This window comes from Drosophila gunungcola, unplaced genomic scaffold (genome assembly GCF_025200985.1).
Source record: "Drosophila gunungcola strain Sukarami unplaced genomic scaffold, Dgunungcola_SK_2 000115F, whole genome shotgun sequence".
Taxonomy (NCBI): domain Eukaryota; kingdom Metazoa; phylum Arthropoda; class Insecta; order Diptera; family Drosophilidae; genus Drosophila; species Drosophila gunungcola.
Genome location: NW_026453276.1, coordinates 147,640 through 167,719, shown reverse-complemented (window position 1 = coordinate 167,719; position 20,080 = coordinate 147,640). Strand labels below are relative to the sequence as shown.

The 20,080-nt window shown below is 34.3% G+C and overlaps 1 protein-coding gene across 6 annotated transcripts in view; it reads right to left on the bottom strand.

The window, feature by feature from the left end:
• LOC128265370 (PDF receptor) overlaps positions 1-13,902 on the bottom strand; it is a 36,422-nt gene extending 22,520 nt beyond the window's left edge. Inside the window, exons 1-2 of one of the 6 annotated variants that reach the window (XM_053001335.1) lie at positions 13,828-13,902; positions 10,005-10,213 (exon numbers count right to left, since the gene is read on the bottom strand). The gene's annotated coding sequence lies outside the window, so the exon portion shown is untranslated. Of the gene's footprint in view, positions 1-10,004; positions 10,214-13,065; positions 13,754-13,780 lie in introns of those variants that run through there. The other 5 variants (XM_053001334.1, XM_053001336.1, XM_053001340.1 and 2 more) reach the window with 5 other exon arrangements.
• Positions 13,903-20,080: the final 6,178 nt, after the last annotated feature.

The window sequence follows — 20,080 nt, the reverse complement described above, 5'->3', positions numbered from 1 at the left end:
GAAAAAATGGCTCGAAAGCAAAGTTGAGTTGCCTAATAATTGCATTCCACAGACTCTTCGTTATTTGCATTCTTTTTTCCCTTTGCCATTCTTTTCCCCTTTCGCGGTTTGTCCGCAAGTCTTGGCTATAAATTGAATCGCCTTTATTGGATCCTATTACTTTGCCATTTATTTTCAAATATACCTCGATTTCAAGACCACTTGGCCATCGATGGGAATTCAGCTGTCCGAGATCCGCCCATTCAGAAGTTGGCCAGAAGTGGCGAAAGTTTTGCTAACTGAACTCGAAAAAAAGGCATTCTCTTGGCAGCTATGTATTTTTGAGATTTTTCTTCTCTATTTTTCTCTGCTAAAGTTTTTAATTATTGTTTGTATTTATTCATGTGCCGGCAAATGGCCGCCAAAATGACCAATGGCGTTGGCCGAGTTTTCCTTTTGTCCTTGCCATGATTTTTCCCATTTCTGTTGCTCTCCCATTTTCTAGTTCACCCTTTTTGAGGCTTCTTCCTCTCATTTTGCAACAGACGACGACAACTAGGCCTGCCAACAAAATTCACGGATGACCTTGCCCCTTGCTTTGTGAAAAAAAAAAAAAAACTATGAATTCTGCACACACAGATATGGACACACGCACACACAGACAGCTGACCGCACCATGCAATGGTGTCTGTGTGTGTGTGTGCGTGGATTTATGTCCGTGTGATGCCCTTAAAGCCATTCGCCTGTTGGCATTTAATTAACTTTCTCCTTTTTCGCGGAATTCTCCCCTTCGTTTTTTTCCTCCATTCCTTTTATTCCAGCTTATAAATATTTGAAAAATACATCCTTTTTAATGTAAGTATAATTCTTCGCAAGCTTTTTGACTTTTCTGACATCTTAAAAAATTAATAATGCACTATTAATATTATAATTTCCTTTAATTGGTTTTCCTTGCTTTCCAATTTGTTTGAATATGTATTTTGTAATAAGTATACAATATATTATAATAAATCTTTAATTTTTAAACCTGATATCGAATTTAATTTGATTTAATAATTTGTTTCTATTATTTCCATATTGACTATTATATTATTTAATATGTTTCAGCAATAAAACTTTAGGCATTTCGGTTTTTTTCACATATTTACCCAACCATAATTGAAAATGTAAGCTCCAAAACAGCTTTTATACTTTCTTAATTCCACATTAGTCATTCTTCAGTTCTTTGAACCCTTTTTGTCACCACCAAAGAAAAACATTTTCGTTCTATATAAAATGTATACAAGTTGTTAAAAATTAAAACGATTTGAGGGCTATTTTTGTTGGCAAATTGTTGCAATTCTTGTTTTGCTGTGGGGCATAAAGTTGTGATGTAGAGTCAAGAGGCTCACAAGAGTCTTGACTACAAAATTGGACACTAAGCACACGTGAATGAAAAACCTAACATTTGGCAGATTTTTGGCATTTTTCCGTTGCCCCCAGCTCTGCTGGCGCTGGCCCTTAAATATGTTGCCAAATTAAGTTAAAAAGTCAGCTTATAGTTTAGGCCCAAAGGGAATTGGTTATGAGTGGGCCAAAGTGCCTCACAGTTGTGTGAGTGTTTTATGTGCCACCTGTCGTATGCAAAATTGTAGCAAGTGAAGTGAAATTAGCGGCTTGTGCCGCCCAGGAGACAAGTGCTTCCTTCGTCTCCCGTTTGGCGTGCCCATAAGCTCGTATTTTCCTTCCAAAAAATATCCCAAAGTCAACCCCAAAAACATGCATTTTCCTCTCAGAATGTTACCCCATCCGCACGTAAAAATATAAGTGTTCTCAATAACATATGTAAGCTTAGTTTTAGGTTCAAATGCTTATAACAAATATATATTTAAGTTTCATAAAGTTTAAATTTAAGCAAAAAAGTTTCCGATGTTGCCATAATAATTATACATCTTGAGTGCATATAGTTATCTTTAATTCTCAGTGATACCCAGATTAGTTAAAGATTTATTTAATTTTAGATAAGTCTTCTTTTCCTTCTACAACATTTTTCTCTGTGCAGCCAGTGCTGTGGGCCTTTTGCTGAGGGTTCGCAAATTGTTGATTTCCAGAATCTGTAACTCTTTAAACTTTGCATTCAATGCAATGAGTTACTAATTGCCTTCTTAGCTCATTCTACGTAAAGAAAATATCATCAGGGAAAATGTCGTGGCAAGGGTGAAAGCGTTGGAAATGGGGTAAAAATAAGTGCAGAAGGCGTTTGGGAGCTGGAGTGTAAGGATGACTATTGCTCGTGACAGCAACTTTCATTTGCCATTGGTCTTTGTGGTCCTGGCAATTGCAATTTGCCAATTATGTTCTGCCTGGCATGTGCAAGGACAACCGAGATGTGCATAAATTAAGGATCACAAATGGGGTTGCTGGTGGGGCGAAAGTGGGGGTCTGTAGCTGCTCTAATGGCGTCGATTCAATTAGAATGTCTCTGGGTATAATTGCCATGGCAGCCAAATGAAATGAAATTGACAACAAGTCAGCGTTGGGAAACTAAGACACAAATGGGAGAAGTGGGGCCACTGGTTAGTTGATTGATTAAATTTACTTTTCGATCGGTTTTTCAGACCTGTTTAAAATCTTTCCGCCTAAGCTTGGTTTTAGCCAAATTAAAGTGCACTGTCAAAAATGCAATATTTGGAATTATTTTAAGCAATTTTTTGCCTTTGAAAATTACAAATATTTAGATGGATCATTTTACACAAATATAATTAAATAGAATAGTACTATGCAAAATAAATGGTTATGTAAGTTCCTTTATTATATTTGTGTGACAGCCTCGAAAGAGATGATAAAAATGTCCTAATTTTAGGCAGGCGGACATGAGCAGGGTAACACTGCGCCTTTTTCACCCTTCATTTTTCCCTGTGCAGCCACACCAATCCATTGCTGGTGTGTGTTTGACTGCATTTATATGCCCACAGGCGTACACAAAGCCAAGCAATGTAATGTCTCATAAGGATGCGAAGTCGAATAAGAAGAAGAAGCAGCCCCTTGGCTTCTTCCTCTTCTTCTTATTCTTCTTCTTCTTCGTCTGCTTTCACTGAATCTTGCTCTGCTTCTTCCCACTCATTGTTAGCCTACGGCAAATGCAGTTCTTTGGCCAAACAAAAAAAAAACTCAAAAATAAATGTATGGCATAATAATGTGTTACATGTCATGTGGGTGTACGTGGGAAAAAATCAATAAGAAAATCGTTGAAAAAAAAGTGAAAAAAAGCGCACAAAGCGACAGACGCTGTTACTGTTTGACATGCACTGTTCAAAAAAACCAGAAATTAAACAGTACTTAATTATTGTCTTTGATTAGACCGAAAATTGTATATTTTCCCGAATCGTCACTAAGTGAAATTGATATGTCAAATGCAAGGCAGTTGCGGTTTATGGATATTTGAATATGCTTTAATTAACCACAAGGGTTGTGGCTACCTAACTTGTATAATTAATTTTGCTCTGGCAGTTTACCTAAATTGGGTGGCTATATTTCAATTTACGCAAAAGCAGTTGGCTAGTTGGCGGCTATATAGCATTGCCTTTTCCAATTTCTGTTAGAAAAGTTATGGCATTAAAAGTGCTTAGAAGCCATTTTTGAATATATTAAAATTTTCAGAAAATTGATCCATAATTACAAGCCAAGTTAAAGTAGATTTTTAGAAATGTAAGCCCCAAGCCTTTAAAGGTATGGCTTTCTGTGGGCAAACAAATATAAAAAAAAAAATGGTTTAAAAATGTGATTTTTTTATTTAATGAGTTTGATTGAAATATGACAATTGAATTGCAATTTAATGGCCAATTTAAAGAGGTATGACATTCCATTGTTTCCCAGAATTGTGACCTTAAAAACACAAAACTTGGTTTAATATTCTCCGACTTTTGGTAATAAAAATTCGGTTTTTTAACGTATCTTTAGTTGCAATTCTTTTAGTTATGGCTATGCATTTAGCGGCGAAGCCCGGTTTTTTTCAGTGCGTTGCAAGTGCAAGGATTATGAAAGTCACGTAGACTAGTCGTAGGTGCAAGGATCTCTGACACACACACACACACACAAAATTGCCCAGGGCGTCGAATTCCGTTTTAAATGCGCTCAAATGCGCAAATAAATTTTAGAGGCGACGCTCCATTGCCACGCCCACTTTAGTCCAATGGCATCTTCAGTGTGTTGATGTGTTATGTTGGTGTGTGTGTGTGTGTGTGTGTGTGAGTGTGTGTGTGTGTGTGTGTGTGTGTGTGTGTGTGTGTGTGTGTGTGTGTGTGTGTGTGAGTGTGTGTGAGTGTGTGTGTGTGTGTGGGCCGTGTGTGCTCCCACTAAACCGATTAAGCTGAGAATTCTGGCACAACAATGACAACTAAAACACATCCTGAGAGCCCGGCAAACACACCCACACACACACACACACACACATGTCGACATCCTTTTATGCGAGTGTGTATGGGTTGCAGCTCATTGATAGTTACTGTTAACTCTTGCAACTCGCATTAGAAGGATTTCGGAATTTCGGCAGAACGAAGTCGCGTTTTTCATTATGCGATCGCGCACACTTTGATGGACTTTAATCCGGCGAGGAAAGCGGACATAATTCCATCAAGAGCTTTTAGTGGCAGATTAGCCCAGAAATCCTGGTGGCCACAAAATTAAGGATAACTCAAATTAGGTTTTTTATTTTCATGCATTTAATCGACGGTCAAACATAAATCAATTTTTGAGGTTTCGGTATAAACAAACCTATGGGAAAGTGCCTTGAAAAAAAATAGTCTCGTAAGTAAACAAACTAAACTTTTAAGTTTAATTTCATTTTTTAAATGCTAAGCAAATTAAAAAGAAGAACAAGGCAAAGTTTTCTAAATTATTGTTTACTATTGTATACTAAATTGACGGTCCAACAAAAATCAAACTTGAAGGCTTTTTTATAAATAAATTTTGGTATATTTCTATATTTGAATTTATAACAAAAATTAACTTATATGCATGATTTCGACACATATTTCAGATTTAGACTTTGTTTATTTCGTTTAATAACTCTGAAAAATAAACATCTTCTCAAAAGTTTCATTATGTAAGTTTATTTCTATTGTATATCTTCATAATATTGATTTAGTGTGTCTGCAGCATAAATAAAGTGCGAGTAAACAAAAAGATATCTTTGTTTGGTTTTCTTGGAAGTTTTACAGCATTCGCAAGAGAACACATATCATTTGGATTTAATTCTTTTGAGTTAGGAACAATATTGTTTTCCTCAATGAGATTCCGAACACCTATACTTGAAATTTAATTTTTTGGCAAGGCGATTAAGTCACTTTATATTATTTATTTGCCGGACTTTCGCAGCACAATTCCCCAGTTAAGACATAAAGTTTCTAGTTAATATTTGATGGCTGCCGGCTTCCGCTGCAAAAGCATCCGGTACGACAGTATTTTTGGTACATTTTTGATGGTGTTTTTCATGCCGATTTCCGATTAAAAGACTACATGGTCGTCAAACATTTAAATCGTTTACCAACTGACGTCAATCAATGGATGCCCCTTCCCAATCGTTTGATTAAAAATAAACTTTGCAAGGGACGGGTTCTGCTTTCACGCACTTCGCAAGTTTTTCATAAAAAATGCCAAAAACAAACTATATAATTGATTTATTGTTTCAACAACATCCCTTTTGTTTTGCCATCATTCCCACGCCGGTTGTTTTTATGCGATTTTCTTTCGCTCATGCCAATGTATTGTTTTTCATATGTATCAAGTTCTGCGTTAAATGCACGCAATAACAAAAAAAAAGGCCAACAGTTTGATTGTTGAAGGGATCAACGGCCAAAGCACCAATTTCATGGACTTATGATGAACAGCAGTCTTTTCGAACTTTGGTATATTGGACTGGACTACCTTTAGGCGAGTTAAAAGAACTATATTAGGTTAAATTTAAAAAATTGCTAGCGACCACTGAAATAAATATATTTAAATATACTTTAAAATGTATAAAAATATATTTTCCCAAGAGAGTGTCTTAGAATTGGTAAATATTTTGAAGTGGTTAAAGTGGGTATAAATTATTTTTAAAAGCAAATCCCGACGGTCATTACAGCATCCTATTTTAAATTATCATCACTATTATTTAAAAATGATTTATTCAACATATTATTATTAATAAAAATGCATTGCTTACAATCGATTTATAAGAGGTATTTAAGCGCCTGAAGCTAACTCCCGAATTTCAAAGTGTTAAACAATTTGTAACTCGATTTTAAATTGCAGGTCAGAGAGTGTATATTAAACGATTCATGCCCAAACGTTACAATAGATAAAAACCAAATAAATAATTGTGCATTTTTATTTATAGCCATTTTGTCTTTTCAAATAAAGGGTAGATAATAATTGTTTTTGCGTCTGCTACCCAGGGTTACATTCCAATCACATTTTGTGCTAATAAATTGTAGAATTTTTTGCCCCCCTGCCACACCTCCTTTAGTTCATCCATTCCATCCGCCCACCGCCCCATAAAATCCAAAACATCACAAAAGCTCAGCTGAGCCAAATGGGAAACCAAGAGTGATTAATTAGTTGCGCTGGAAACGGATTCACTTGCGTTGTGTAACAATTGAAATCTGAGCACTCGGGACAATTATGACCCGGCACTAAATGTTAGACATATACCACACAGCATACAAGTAATAATAGATCGGAACACCCACTTCAATATTGAAATGATTTTACAAAAATGCGTCACGCAACTCGCATTTATTTAATCGGAAATCTATTTAAAACCCTGCGAATTTTCCGTTTGAAGTCTTTCAGCTCCACACTCCTTTTACAAATGTCTTGGTTTAATAAATACTATTCCAATGAAAACTCAAACCCAATGAAATATGACACTGGGGAATTTGTTTGTTTCCATCAACAAAATAAATGCAAACTAAACAACTTTTACTTGGAAAAGTGAATAAAGTCAGTCATATTTAAAGGTACATTGTATAGTAGATTTCAATTTGTGTAAGGAAATGATTTACATGGCCATAAATAATTGTTATGTTTGTTTGGGTGTAAGTATCTACAGCTGTGCGCAAAATAATAGTTATTGGTTTATTTAAAGTGACTAAAATGTATTTTTTTAAAAGTTGCCGATTCTTTTCTACAACAAATTAAATTTTAATTTAAAACAAAACTAATAATTTTATATTAACCAATAAAAAATTGCATTTTAATTACCGATTTACAATTCACTTTTAACGATTTTTAATTTTTATCTGAATGTGATCAGTATGAAGACATAAAAAAGTTGTTAAAATTAAATATTCATAAACTGATAATAATAATAATATTCTAAGCAAACTGCATCTGCATTCTTCTACTAATTTTTGAACACGGCTGTATAAGTGGCTTATGGCTCAGACGAAACGACAAGGACTTATAATTAGATAGAGGACCCTTAACATGGTTTCAATTCTGGTATTTTCTGGGCCACTGTCCACCCGGCGGGGCTTCACTGTGACCCGTTTGTTGTGGCTGAAACCCGCTTTCCGAAATAGCCCCATTTTGTTTATGCTTGGCTCTTTTGTTTAAACACTTGCTAGCAAACTCGCCGCTGATAAATAAATTCACGGCGCGCTGGCACTATTTGCACATTACGCATACGCCACCGGGCGCAACCGAGCCCCGAACTTAAATTCAAATCCAAATCCAATCCAAAATTCGCCACTGCATCCGCACTCAAACATTTTATTTGTGCCGCGACACATTCCGCACTCGTCCCCCTCGCAAGAAAACATTTGACACAGTTCGAGCGAGGGAACTTTTGTTATGTGAAAGGCGAGGAAAAGGGGCGAAACACTTGACGAGCGAAGGAAAAGGTTTTCCGCCATGTAGTTGCACTGCGAAAATCCCCGGGAACAATACACGTTCCCATTTTATTTGTAATTGTGTTTGATTTTTCTGATCCTTTTGTAGTAATTAAAATATGGGATTATTTAATGAGGAACATTTTTGAGTTTGATTTTGGTATGCGTTTTTATAAAGCCTAACTATGTATTTTTATTTTATTCAAATGCAAATTAATTTAATTTTAACTTCTTGTAAAATAAGAAATAATTAGAGATTAAATTAATTTGTTTTTTCATTAACTTATAACAAATTGATTTTTATTCAGAACCTGCTTACATAAGAATCAAATTTACAAATTAAAATCAACTTTGCATAAAAATTATTCCCAGAAATATAATATTAAGCCATTTAAATATTTTGTTTTTGTTTTAATATCAATATTAATATGCTGCAACCAATGGGATAAAATTTAAAGTATTACAGAATAATTAAAATCAAAAGTTCACAAAAAGTTCTTTTAGCGATAAAACTTGGCCAAGCGCAAAAGGTTCCCCACTAACTTTTCTTGCGGCTTATAAGTTTAAAATAGTTGTTGTCCTCGCAAACTTGAGCCTAATGGACCAAACATTTTTGGCAACTTTTGGTTCAAGTCTTTCGTTTTTCAAAGTGCAGACGAAACATTGAAGTGGACAGGTGCGGTTGAGATGGGATTGCAGTTTTGCAAGTGGCACAATTTGATTACGACAACGTTTAAGTTGGCCGCAGGATTCTGGTTCCGATAATGAGGTGGACAGGTGTCCACCGGGGAATCCCCATTCCGCCCTTTCCCACCCCCCACCCACCACCCCCCACCTCCCTTCTATCCACTCAATTTTCCAGTTCATTAGGAAGAGAGTCAGGGACATTTAAAGTCTTTGCCACGGCACACAAAAACACTTCACGCGGCACTTTGGACAATGCTAACGAGCTCCCACATCGTCCTCTCATATACATACATAGTATATATTTGTATGGCAGTGCTATATGACAGTGCACACTCTTGAAATATAAACACAAAATGTCGTTTCCTTGCTTCTTTCGCACATTAGATGCAGAATGCATCCCCAAATTTTTGTCTGGGGAAAATGGAGTGGCCGACAGCTTGTTTATCATACAATAGAGAAGTTCAACCTAAATATGACATGTGTAAATATTTGGACCGCAAGCGATTTGATATAGATATGTCAGAATCAAGAGTGGAATCTGTTCCGCTTGGGTTCATAAATATTTATCCGAAATTATGGCAGATGCGAGTGCATGTTTTCCATTTGCGCAACTGATTTGCATGCTGCGCAACAAGTTTGAATATAGTTGCGAAAAATTAAAAAATGAAAATATTAACAATCAAACAGATTTAAATAAACTCTATCTTCAAAGAATTATAATTGTGTTTATTTTGATTGTTAAAGTTAACAAAAGTTGCAATTCCTTCATAACATTTATCAATTAAACTCAACAAAGTTTATTTGTATCTAGTTTGCATTTATTTGTGTTTCTTGTTTGTTGGCAGACTAAAATTTAAAATAGTTTTAATAAAATGAAAAACGGGATTTTCAACTTTAAACTTTCAAATGTAATAACTAGATTAATGGAGCTATAACTTGTCAACAAATACCTTTGCTGTTGAATTATAACAACAATAATCAAATCTAGAGTTCGTTTTTATTTTGGAAATGAATAAAGTTGGACAATGAAAGCTTTTGCAATCAACATGTTTAATAAATGAGATAAAAATAATTATCTTATTAACTGTCTAAACAATAAATTAAATGAAGACACTTAATTCCCCATGACATGCCAAATTATTTTGAGCTCTCCCACTCTCGTTCGATTAAGAGTAGCACAAATTATTCGTGAATAAATGAATAAATGAATATGTAGATTTCGAACGCGAGATGATTGCAATATTGCTGATAAATATATAAATTATGGAAACTCCCACAGCTAGCTGATAATTTTCCACAAGTATTTTATTTGGCCTTATGATTTTGTAATGAAACCGTTTGGCCAAGACTAAAGCAAACAATCGGGCCGAATAATGAATAAATACAAAAAGGCGGGCAAAAAACACACACATAGAAGAAGGGTTTTTATCGCCAAAATCGTATTTAACCCGTTAAAAGTTTGTTTGTTAACCAATTAACACTTACCCGCCGGTTTTGCTGTTGCTACTGCTAGTTATTATTTTTTTTTTTGTTTTTGTGGATTTCGGTCGGGATTCAAATATTTGTTGGATTTTTGTTAGATTTGTCAAGTGTTTTTTTTTTTGTGTTTAATATTTGTTTTTTTTTTTCTCTGTGGTTTTTCTGTTTCAAAACTCGCGTTAAAAGCACAGCAACAAAAAATGTGGTTGGTTGAACTTGAAATTGAAAAACGTTTTCGAAAGCGGGTTGAAATTAATTAAGAGTTTGCCTCTGCTAATTCTTGCTGGAAAAGCGAAACGAACGCCACGAGTGCCGAAGCCGTTATGACAGAATCTGGCGAGCAGCCGAGCAACTTATCCTTAGCGGAAAAGCGGAAAAAGCCGAGCGGAAAAGCCATGGCCCGAATGCCACTCGGCACTCGGTCATTTTCTCATTGTGTGCAACTGCACTGAAAATCGGAAAATCTCTCGCTCATTCCTCTCCTAGTGCCTTGCAAGTTTCACAGTTGATGCCTGTTTGTTTACTGTTTACTGTTGCCTCTGCTGCTTTTCCCGCTTTTCCGCTGACTCCCAGTCGTAAAATAAAAGTGAAAATAAATTTCCTTTGCCGGCTACAAACTCACAAACACACGCAAAATAGTTACGAAAATAACTGCAAAAAAAAATTAAAACAAATAAAATAGCCAAAACAAAGACTGCGACAGTTTAAGTTCTTTAACACGAGTTTCTTCAAACATAGTGTTAACAATTGCATAGAGCTTCTATTGCATTTCCAAAAAACAGAAACGATTGCTGAACTTATTCTTTCTTATTTATAAAACACAAAAATCAGCTACGAAACTTAAACAAAGTCCAAATTTTAAATTTATAGGCAAAATGCAATAACTGAAATCAGTTTTTTATGGTAGATACACTTTTTTAATTTTGACTAACTGATTACACTTACAATTTGTATTTGATGAAAGATACTATTCGTTTAATCAAGGCTTAACTTTAAATTATTTATATAATAATTTCATTTTTAAAAACAAGTGCTTACAACTATTTCTGTACCGTTTAGGTAAGCAAATAATATACTTTTAAAAATGAAGTGAAATCACAAAAGATTGTTAATATTTTAACCAATAATAAAATTTATTTGTAAGTATTCTATTTCTCATTGACTGTTAATTATTTAAAATAGGCAGAGTGGTCGAAGATATCTCGCTCGGTTTTAATCTATTTGCGTTGGCAATGAATTTCGAATTCCTCGAATGTCGTTCGCCAGGCAATTTCTGCCCCGTAATGATGATTGACGTGGCAAACAAGCCGAGAGGAAAGTGTGACAACAAATGATGGATGCCCTGAATGGAACTTATGCATCTCAGCGGGCTGAGAAAATGATTTGTTAGGCGCCCAAATGCAGTCAACACTTGCCGGTCTCGAAAAAGTAGGCAACACTACAGATGCGCTCAAAGTAGTTGAAATGCACTTGTTAAAATTATTTTACAATCATATATTTGCTTTTTAAGGCTGTGATGATATATATTCTCAAGCTAATCAAATTCCTACACCCCAAAATAATTGTCATAGAAACTAAACTATTGTTTCGTGAAATGTAAACTATTTAGGTATGAAAAAATTTGTCAATAAGATGAGGACTAAATTAACACCACGAAAGTATCAAAATAAAACGTATGTGGTTAAAAAAACAAGGCTTTTGACTACAGTTTTAAACTCTTCGGTATAGAAGTAAAACTAAAAAGCATGGGGATTTTTATTATTTAGTATTGTATAATTGAATAATTAATTTAATACTGTCAGTAGTTTATTTTCAAGACAATTAAATTATTAAAACAAAACTTACAGTTTTTTTGGGTGAATTAAAAGTATAAAGTATTGAAAAATACTTGTAAACAGTTTACAAAATGTTTTTTAAAATGCTGCAAAATTTTTGTTTTTTCCCCCAATTTTAAGGTTGTTAAATCAAATTTTTTAAATAATTAATAAATTTATTATATTACAGCTTGAACAGTTTTATATTTTCAAGGCCTAGTGCGTCGTACACTTGTTTCGCTGAAGGTGAATCCTCACCTGCTGGCTGGCAGATGACGCCTTGAGCTATTGCGCCGGAGATTGCAACTATGATTGCTGCTGCGGCTGCAACATGCAACTGATGCTGCTGCTGGCGGAGCACGTGACCATCCAAATGGGAATGGGCCACAGAAGATTCGCTATATTTAGGCATATGTGCGCCTCGATTTGCTGTCACAAGCAAAGGGCGAGGCGCCCACGTCAACGCACGGCAGCAGCAACTGTTGCAGACACGGCAGCAACATCGGCAGCACGGCAGCAACATCAGCGGCACAGCAGCAACAGCAACAGCAACAGAAAACGACGTCAACATCGGCCTAGTCACGTTTTGATTCATTCCTCATTCGTTTATTCTCGCTCCTCTCAGTTCAAATCATTTGGTTTCAGTTGCCTTTGTTCATTTGCCCGCCAAAGTAAATAAAATGGGGTATACTCAAATATAGCTTAAATTAGAAACTACTCTAGTTATGGCTTGGGAAAATATGTTTAGCTCATCTAGGAAATTCAAATTTTATTCACTTAAATCGCTAGAGCTTTGAAACAAGCCTTAAATTAATTTAAGGAATTTAAAAATTCCAGTTTACTTGTTGGTGCCAATGTTTCTTGAATTTTTTCTATAATGTTAACTGAAAATAAGCTTTTAAACGTAAGTAACTTAATTAGAAAAACTTTGAAAAACACAATATAAGTAAGTTAAATTATTTTATTTGCTAAACAACGACAACCTAATCCGTTTTATATTTTTTTCAGGGTATGGATAACGCGACTCTTGAAATTGTAGCCCTGATACTTGCTTTTTAATTTGAACTGGACAAACGAAAGTAAGAACAAAAAAAACTGGAGGAAAAACTGTGAGAAAACTGTGCCAACATCGGCCTGCAGTGTTTAATTATAGTCACTGACTAGCGGGATGAATGACTAACTGACTGACTGACTTAAAGACTAACTGAATGACTGATTGACTGACTGACTGACTGACTGACTGACTGACTGACCTATTTTCCATGTAATGCGGTCAAATGCGCCGCTTGTGCTCCACACGTTCATAAATCAAATGCCTCCTCACACAGACACTCGCATTTGGACATTGGTGTTTGTTTTGGCCAAACAAAAATTTGCAAAATTCATAAATCAGGCAAAATCACTCGAAGGGTTCGCAGATGTTCACCAGGACCAGTCGAAGTTTATTTCCGAGATCGTAAATAAGCAAGAGCATGGCAAAAATGTGAAAGAGGACTTAGGACTTAAAAAATTCAATTTAACTGAGCACTTTGGTATTTGTTTTTATGATTTTTTTTGCGAACTACCCAGACAAAATATATAAATGAAGAAAATACATCAAATGTTTTATGCCTTATTTATTTTAGGGATTGTAAAAGTGACAAAACTAAGAACAAAATAAATTTTAGGTCAACACTTTGGTTAAATGAGCTTTTTGTGAACTATCTGAATGATGTTTTTAAAAAAAATTTTAAATTGATTTGATTTAGTTTCACATATAAAAATATATATATGATACACAAGCTTGTATATTTATAATATTGTTTCAAGTATGAGAAACAATAAAACAAAATATTTGATAAATAATTTAAAACACTATCTGAATTGATTATGATGAAAAAAATGAATGAACTTCTCAAGCAAAGAAAGAGAAATAATAGTTTTAGAAAGCAAGTTTGATTTTGCAAAATCGTCCCTGAACTTCGGCACCTATAATTCCGATAAGGCAAATAATCTTTGTTGTTTGTTTGACAAACTATAATCTTTTTCCTCCGATTTTGATACGGAATGGGATTTAGCACATCCGACGATCAAGCGGCGTTGAATGGCGACCGGCAACTGGGCTCGAAATCGAAACTGCAACTTAGCTCAAGTATCAGCTATATGCTATATGACATATGCTATATGCTATATAGCGGCCATAATGAGCTGCAACAAAAGTATATCAACAGTAAATGGCGGAAAATATAGGGAAATGTAAAACACGAGGGAAGTAATGTCAAGACAGCGCAACAAGTAAGTGGAAAAGGGAAACAATGCTAATGAGAACAAAAGATGCAACAAAGGCAGAATTTAAAACAACAGCGGCAACACCTGTAAGTGCAATATAAATTCAAATGTGCTTGCAGCTGCACCAGGAAAAATATATATATATAAATGCAACACGAGTTGCAGTTAACCTTTTTAAAACCTTAAATTCATCAACAAATTTGTTATGATACATAAATTAGAAACAGTAAAAAAATATAACAATTTACATTAGCAACAGGTTGAAAATACAGCCACAGCAGCTATATTTTCACAGTTCAAATGGTAAACCAATTGCAAACAACCAGGGAAAAGACAACATCAACATTTTAAGTAACCAATTCGAAGAAGCAACATAAGCCGCAAAAATACACATAAAACCGACACAAAGACACCGCAAAAAATACTACATAAAATTAAAGAATATAAATATGTATGTAAAAAAAAAATCAAAATAGGCAACATTGCGACTATGTAATCGCAATTGCAGCGCGTCTTTCCCTGAATTCCGCTGAATGCACAGGCATAAATTACGGCAAATGAGAAAAGCGAATAAGTAAAAATTAAATAAACATCAGGAGAACTGAGAAAATGTCAAAGGAAAATTGCCGCAAACTAGGTGATGAAACTCAACATGGAAATATCCTAGGGAAATAAAAAAATGTTTCTTATTTGTTTTATATTTATTTTTATTGCATTAGAAAACCATTTTGTTTTAACTGGCATTTATTTCTTAATTAATAAAATTTAAGATAGGAAAAGACAACAAAAATATTTGATTTATAAACAAAATGTTATTGGGACCAAGCGTTTCTTCATTATATTTGATGTAATTTTATTTATTTTTTAGTGACGCTTTAGTATTTTTTAAAGAGCCAATGGCTTTGACTTGTTAAAAATAAAATTCATTATAATTAAATCAACTAATTGATGAGACATGATTTGACTTTAAGATTGGATTCGCGGAAGTTTTGTAACCCTGGTGTTGGATTTGTGTTCGGGAAGAAGTGCGCCTCATGGAAAACTTCTAAGACGCAGAAAATGCAGACTTATGGGTGGTGCCAGGTGGAAAATGGAGGTGCTTAGAAACAAAAGGCAAAAGCGCAAGCTGATGACTTCCACCCATTTTTCACCTTCCCCCACAAAACTCCCCCTCGGGCGGAAAACTAAAGTACCTTTTTGTTGTTATTTTGAGTGGAGCAAAACGCTTGTGTGCATTATAATAATCAGAATCTCTTGTCTTTCTCTGGCCTGTCAACGCAGTTATCATCTTCGTCGCACACTGACAAAAATAAATAAATACAATAAAATATTTTTAAATAATAGTTTTAAATATATTAATAAATAATTAAGCAAATAAGAGAATTGCTCACCTAGTGAAAACAGCTTATATTTTAGTTGTACTTTTCAAAAACATTTGCTGATCAATAATCTAAAACAAAGTTAGCTAAAAATAGTATTTAATTTTTTTAACTTTAAGCTTTTCCAACTTAATTTGGTTTTAAAATATGTTCAATATAGTTTAATATCATATTAATTTTATATTTCGCTCAATATATTTACTGTCATTTTTTGCAACCAAAAAACAGCAATTTTTTGTTACGTTGTTTTTTTTTATTACTAAGCGGATACGATTTATTTTGACTCTTTTCGCAGAGCTTTATGCAGATTTTAATTTTTAAGTGCCACTTGTCGTCACCTGTTCGAGTGGATTTTTCAATGGGATTTTTCCTTTTTTCCGGGCGAGGAGTGCTGCAGGTTGCAAAATGCCCCTATTTCGGTTCCCTGCCCTCTTGTTCCACGTTTTGTTTGTCCGGAATGCTTCGCTTTTGTCCATTTGAAAAGGGAAAATAAAAGTAAGAAATAACGAAAATAAGAAGTAAAACTTGTGCAAATGAAGCGTTAAATTGACTGAGTGCTGAAGGAAAAAGGGGGCAAAACTCGTCGTGCAACTAGATTGGCAAAAGGAAACTTAGTGTTGAAGTTGCCTTCAAAGTCTTTAATTGATCGGAACAAGCAGACTTGTTCAATGGTCATCTGATTTGAACGCCAAATGCAATTATTCAGTATTTTAACAATCGGGAATAATGTTCTTCGCTTGACATCTGCCGGAAATAATTTTGTTATTCAGAATAGTGGGCCATTGGTTTGTTTGGACATCTGTCAGGGGCATCTGGCCATTCTTGTTAAAGGAAATTTAAAAATTTTCAATGCAAAAACCCCTTTTTGTTGTCCAAGAATTTGTAAATCCCTGTTCTCAGTTTTATTTTTATGCTTCACGAGTGTTAACTTCTTTAAGGTACCCAAAAATTTAGCTATTGAAGAGAGTGTTTTACCTGTAAATATATTTGGGGTATTAGATATTGAATTTTAAGCTTTATAAAATTGAAGGTTGGAGTTAACTATTTCTAGTTTATAAAACCACTTAAAGTTATTGTTAAGCAAATAACTCTTAAATCATTTAACATATTTTAAAAATACAAAAGTAAGTAAATTATTTTTTTACAGTTTTTGTACAACTCAAGCATACATTTTGCCACAGGTTTTGCAGAGGGTATGCAGAACGTCCTGTATTTGTTTTTTCTGTCTTTCACATTCGGACATGCATGCCATATATATTTTTTATGACTGTCAGTTGTGCCGCGTTTGGCAACAAAATTTGTTTAAACGAAGCGCTGGTAGGGAGAAAAATCAATTTTTTATTGCCCTGTTGCAGCAGTTAGCTGCTGGTGTTTTGGTTTTGTTTAGATTTTATCCAGATTTATTAGCAGGCAGCGAGAAAAACGCCTTTTTTTGTTAGCATTTTATTACTGCTTTTGGCGCAAGCGGTTGACAAGTCCCGAAGTTTGCACACGGCAAAAAAAGTTTCTTACTATTTTTTTTATATAAATATATATATTTTTATATAAATACTAAATAAAATTGCACTGATATTAAAAAAAAAATAAACACAAAAATGTTTATTATTTAAAAACCTTAAAAATAATATTGAGTTACACAGAAAATGTTGTTATGTTGAACATATATTTTGTAGTAAAAATTGAAATTCTTTCAGTGGGATAGACCAATACAAGTTGGGGGCGTGGCCCAGGTGCTCAATGCGAGAATCTATTTGCCTTTTGATTGCCTTTTAATTACTGAGCAGCAAATAAACATAAACAAAGGCGTTTAGTGAAAAATAGGAAATCTGTATTTAGCCGGTGAAAAAGGCGAGAAGCATATGCACATTAAACGAAACGAAAACAGCACCCAAAAATATTAATGATTAAGCCCAGCCAGCAATCAGAGAAAAAAGAGCAACGGCCTTCTTTGTCTTTTAACCGCCTGTTTATCTCATTTTCTATCTTTTTATCTCATCTTTAGTCCAGGGCGGTGGTGGTGGGTGTTAAAGGTCGTTTGATAATAGCTTCGATACTGTGGCAAAAGTTGGGAAATGAATTGAACTCATTTAAAATGTATTAATCAGTGTTCTTTTTTACTACCAATTTCGCACACAACTGTTTGACATCAAATAGATAATTTTTTAGTTAATAACATATAGCCTTGAAATGCGTTAAGAAGTTTAATTACATTACCTAATCGAAATTGTTTCTTGTGTGTGAATACCCCAAGATACCAAACACGAGAGGCATAATTCATTGTGCAGCGCTGTCTAATTTTATCGCATTAATTGAGGGAACTAGTTGACTTCTCCTTTGATGATTAATTCATCGTTCTTGATTGTTTATTATAAGTGCGGGGACCTATGTTGCATTTGGGGGTCAGGGGTTAATCCCGACCTAATGACAGGTGGCAAGTTGAGATAACATGGGCGTCAATAACGTCAGTGAAAGTTTTTAAACGCGGAAAAGGTATACTATTTTTGCTGAGGGTAATACATTTTCAAATGCATATTATTTTATTTAGAAATTATGTTCTGCATGTTAAATAATTTTAAAAATTAACACTGCATGCCATATTAATTAAAAATTATTGGTAAAGAAATTTCATTTTTTAATGGAATGTTATGAAACACAACAAAATTTAGCTTAAAATTTAGAATATTTGCAAAAAATGTTATGTTTTGGTAAAGGATGTTCAAAAATGCAACAAATTGTAAAGCAAAATATAAGTATATTATATTTTTTTTAATTTTCTTGGAAATTGCTATTCTTTTTTCCTCCCTTTTAGTTGTTTTAAAGAATTCAGAGCTCTGTTTTTTTTTTTCCTAATTGAAACCTAGAAAATCTCCTCCTTACACTATTTAATCAGAGAATAAATCGGCACTCCAGCCAGACTTTCGAATTTTGTATTATGTGCAAATCCTCCCTCGTCTTTTTATTTTCGCCGTTGACCTTTTGTCAGTTTTTCGCCTTCCACGCCTCCCAAATTCGCACAGAAGGAGGTCAATTTAATTAATGTGAAATGCGAAATAAAACGAAATTAAATTTCAATGCCACAGAATACCTTCAGATGCGTATTGATGAGCGGGTGGAGGAGGCACGAAAGCCGCCGCGCTGGCCTTAATTAAGCTAAAAGCTCTAGCCAAAGGTCTTGCCAAAAAATACAATACAAAATACAGAAAGCCAGCTGAACAATTAGCAAACGCTTTGGCAACACAACAAATCGAGTCCTTTTCCCAAACGGCGCACACATTTTCGCCAACAATTGCACAACAATCGAGATGGAAAAGCAGGGGGGAAATGTCAACTGCTTTTCCCCAACCACACGCATTCCCACCGAAGGTTTTTCTTATGCAAACTGCAGTTTTCAACTGGTTACACGCCATCTGGTTGGGTTTTCCGGGGGAGAAACTGCTCCTGGGGTTGGTTTTCCACGTAAGCGAGTTTCCTTGAAACTGGCTAAAGTACATCATCATCTGTCAATTCTTGAATATTCGCCCTAGAACTTGGAATGTATATATGTCAGTGGCAGGTGATAGATTCTCGATAACACATATAAGAAATAAGTTAAGTTAATAAGTTGTTTTCTTGCCTACTTAGCTTGGTCGTTTTCATTTAATCACAAGAAAAATACGAGTAATCATTAGTAAAGTTTTAATATAAATTGAATTATTTTTTTATATATATATTACGAAACCTAATACAAATCTTTTTATTGGACAACTTACGATAATTGATTCTCATAAATCACACATTAATGACTCTTTATGTCGTTGCTTGCCTTTGTTTATGAGAACTACATTTATGTATATGAAAATAGTTATTCGTTTGCTGTTTTTTTTTCGGAAATGTTTTGTGCAATATAAATAGAAAAGCTTCGTTTGAAAATAATTTACAGCAACAATTAGTTTTCAATTATAAAATGTTCGTCCTTCGCAATACACGCCCACTTTTTTGCCACTTGTTTTTTACGTATACAAAAACCAACAAGTTGCGGTTGTGAAACACGTGACTTGGCTAGGAAAACGAAAAATGGGGAGGCAAATATTTAGTGTAAAACTCGGTAACGGAAACCAAAAAAGTGCACGGAAAATGTAAAAGTGAGTGCAGAAGCGAGGGGTGGGAAATAAATGGGGCAGCGAAATACACAGCCTCGTCCGAAAGGATAACTGAAAATGGTCCTTGAGTTTATTATTATGCTTTTCAGAAATCTGCTTGGAATGTGCTCTAATGGATTTAGTAATAAATTTAAGTATGAAAATGTTGCGATTTCTATTTAATGATTAGCAGTATCTGGTTAATATTTAATATAAGTATAAAACTTTAAGTTGTTATGTATGTCATTATAACAGTGATAAATAAATGTTGAATAATTTAGTCTAGTTAGTTTTCCGTAAGACTTAACCTCTTTTGACACTTTTTATGATATAATAACCAAAATATATTCTTAAATATGCTTTAAAATACAGTACACACGTTAAAATATCTATAAATAAATTAATGGAAGCTTTCATCTCTCACCTCTTTTTAATCACCTTAGAAATTTGGATTTATGGGTCCTTGCAAGAATATCTAAACATGTATATTTGTGGCCTGTTAG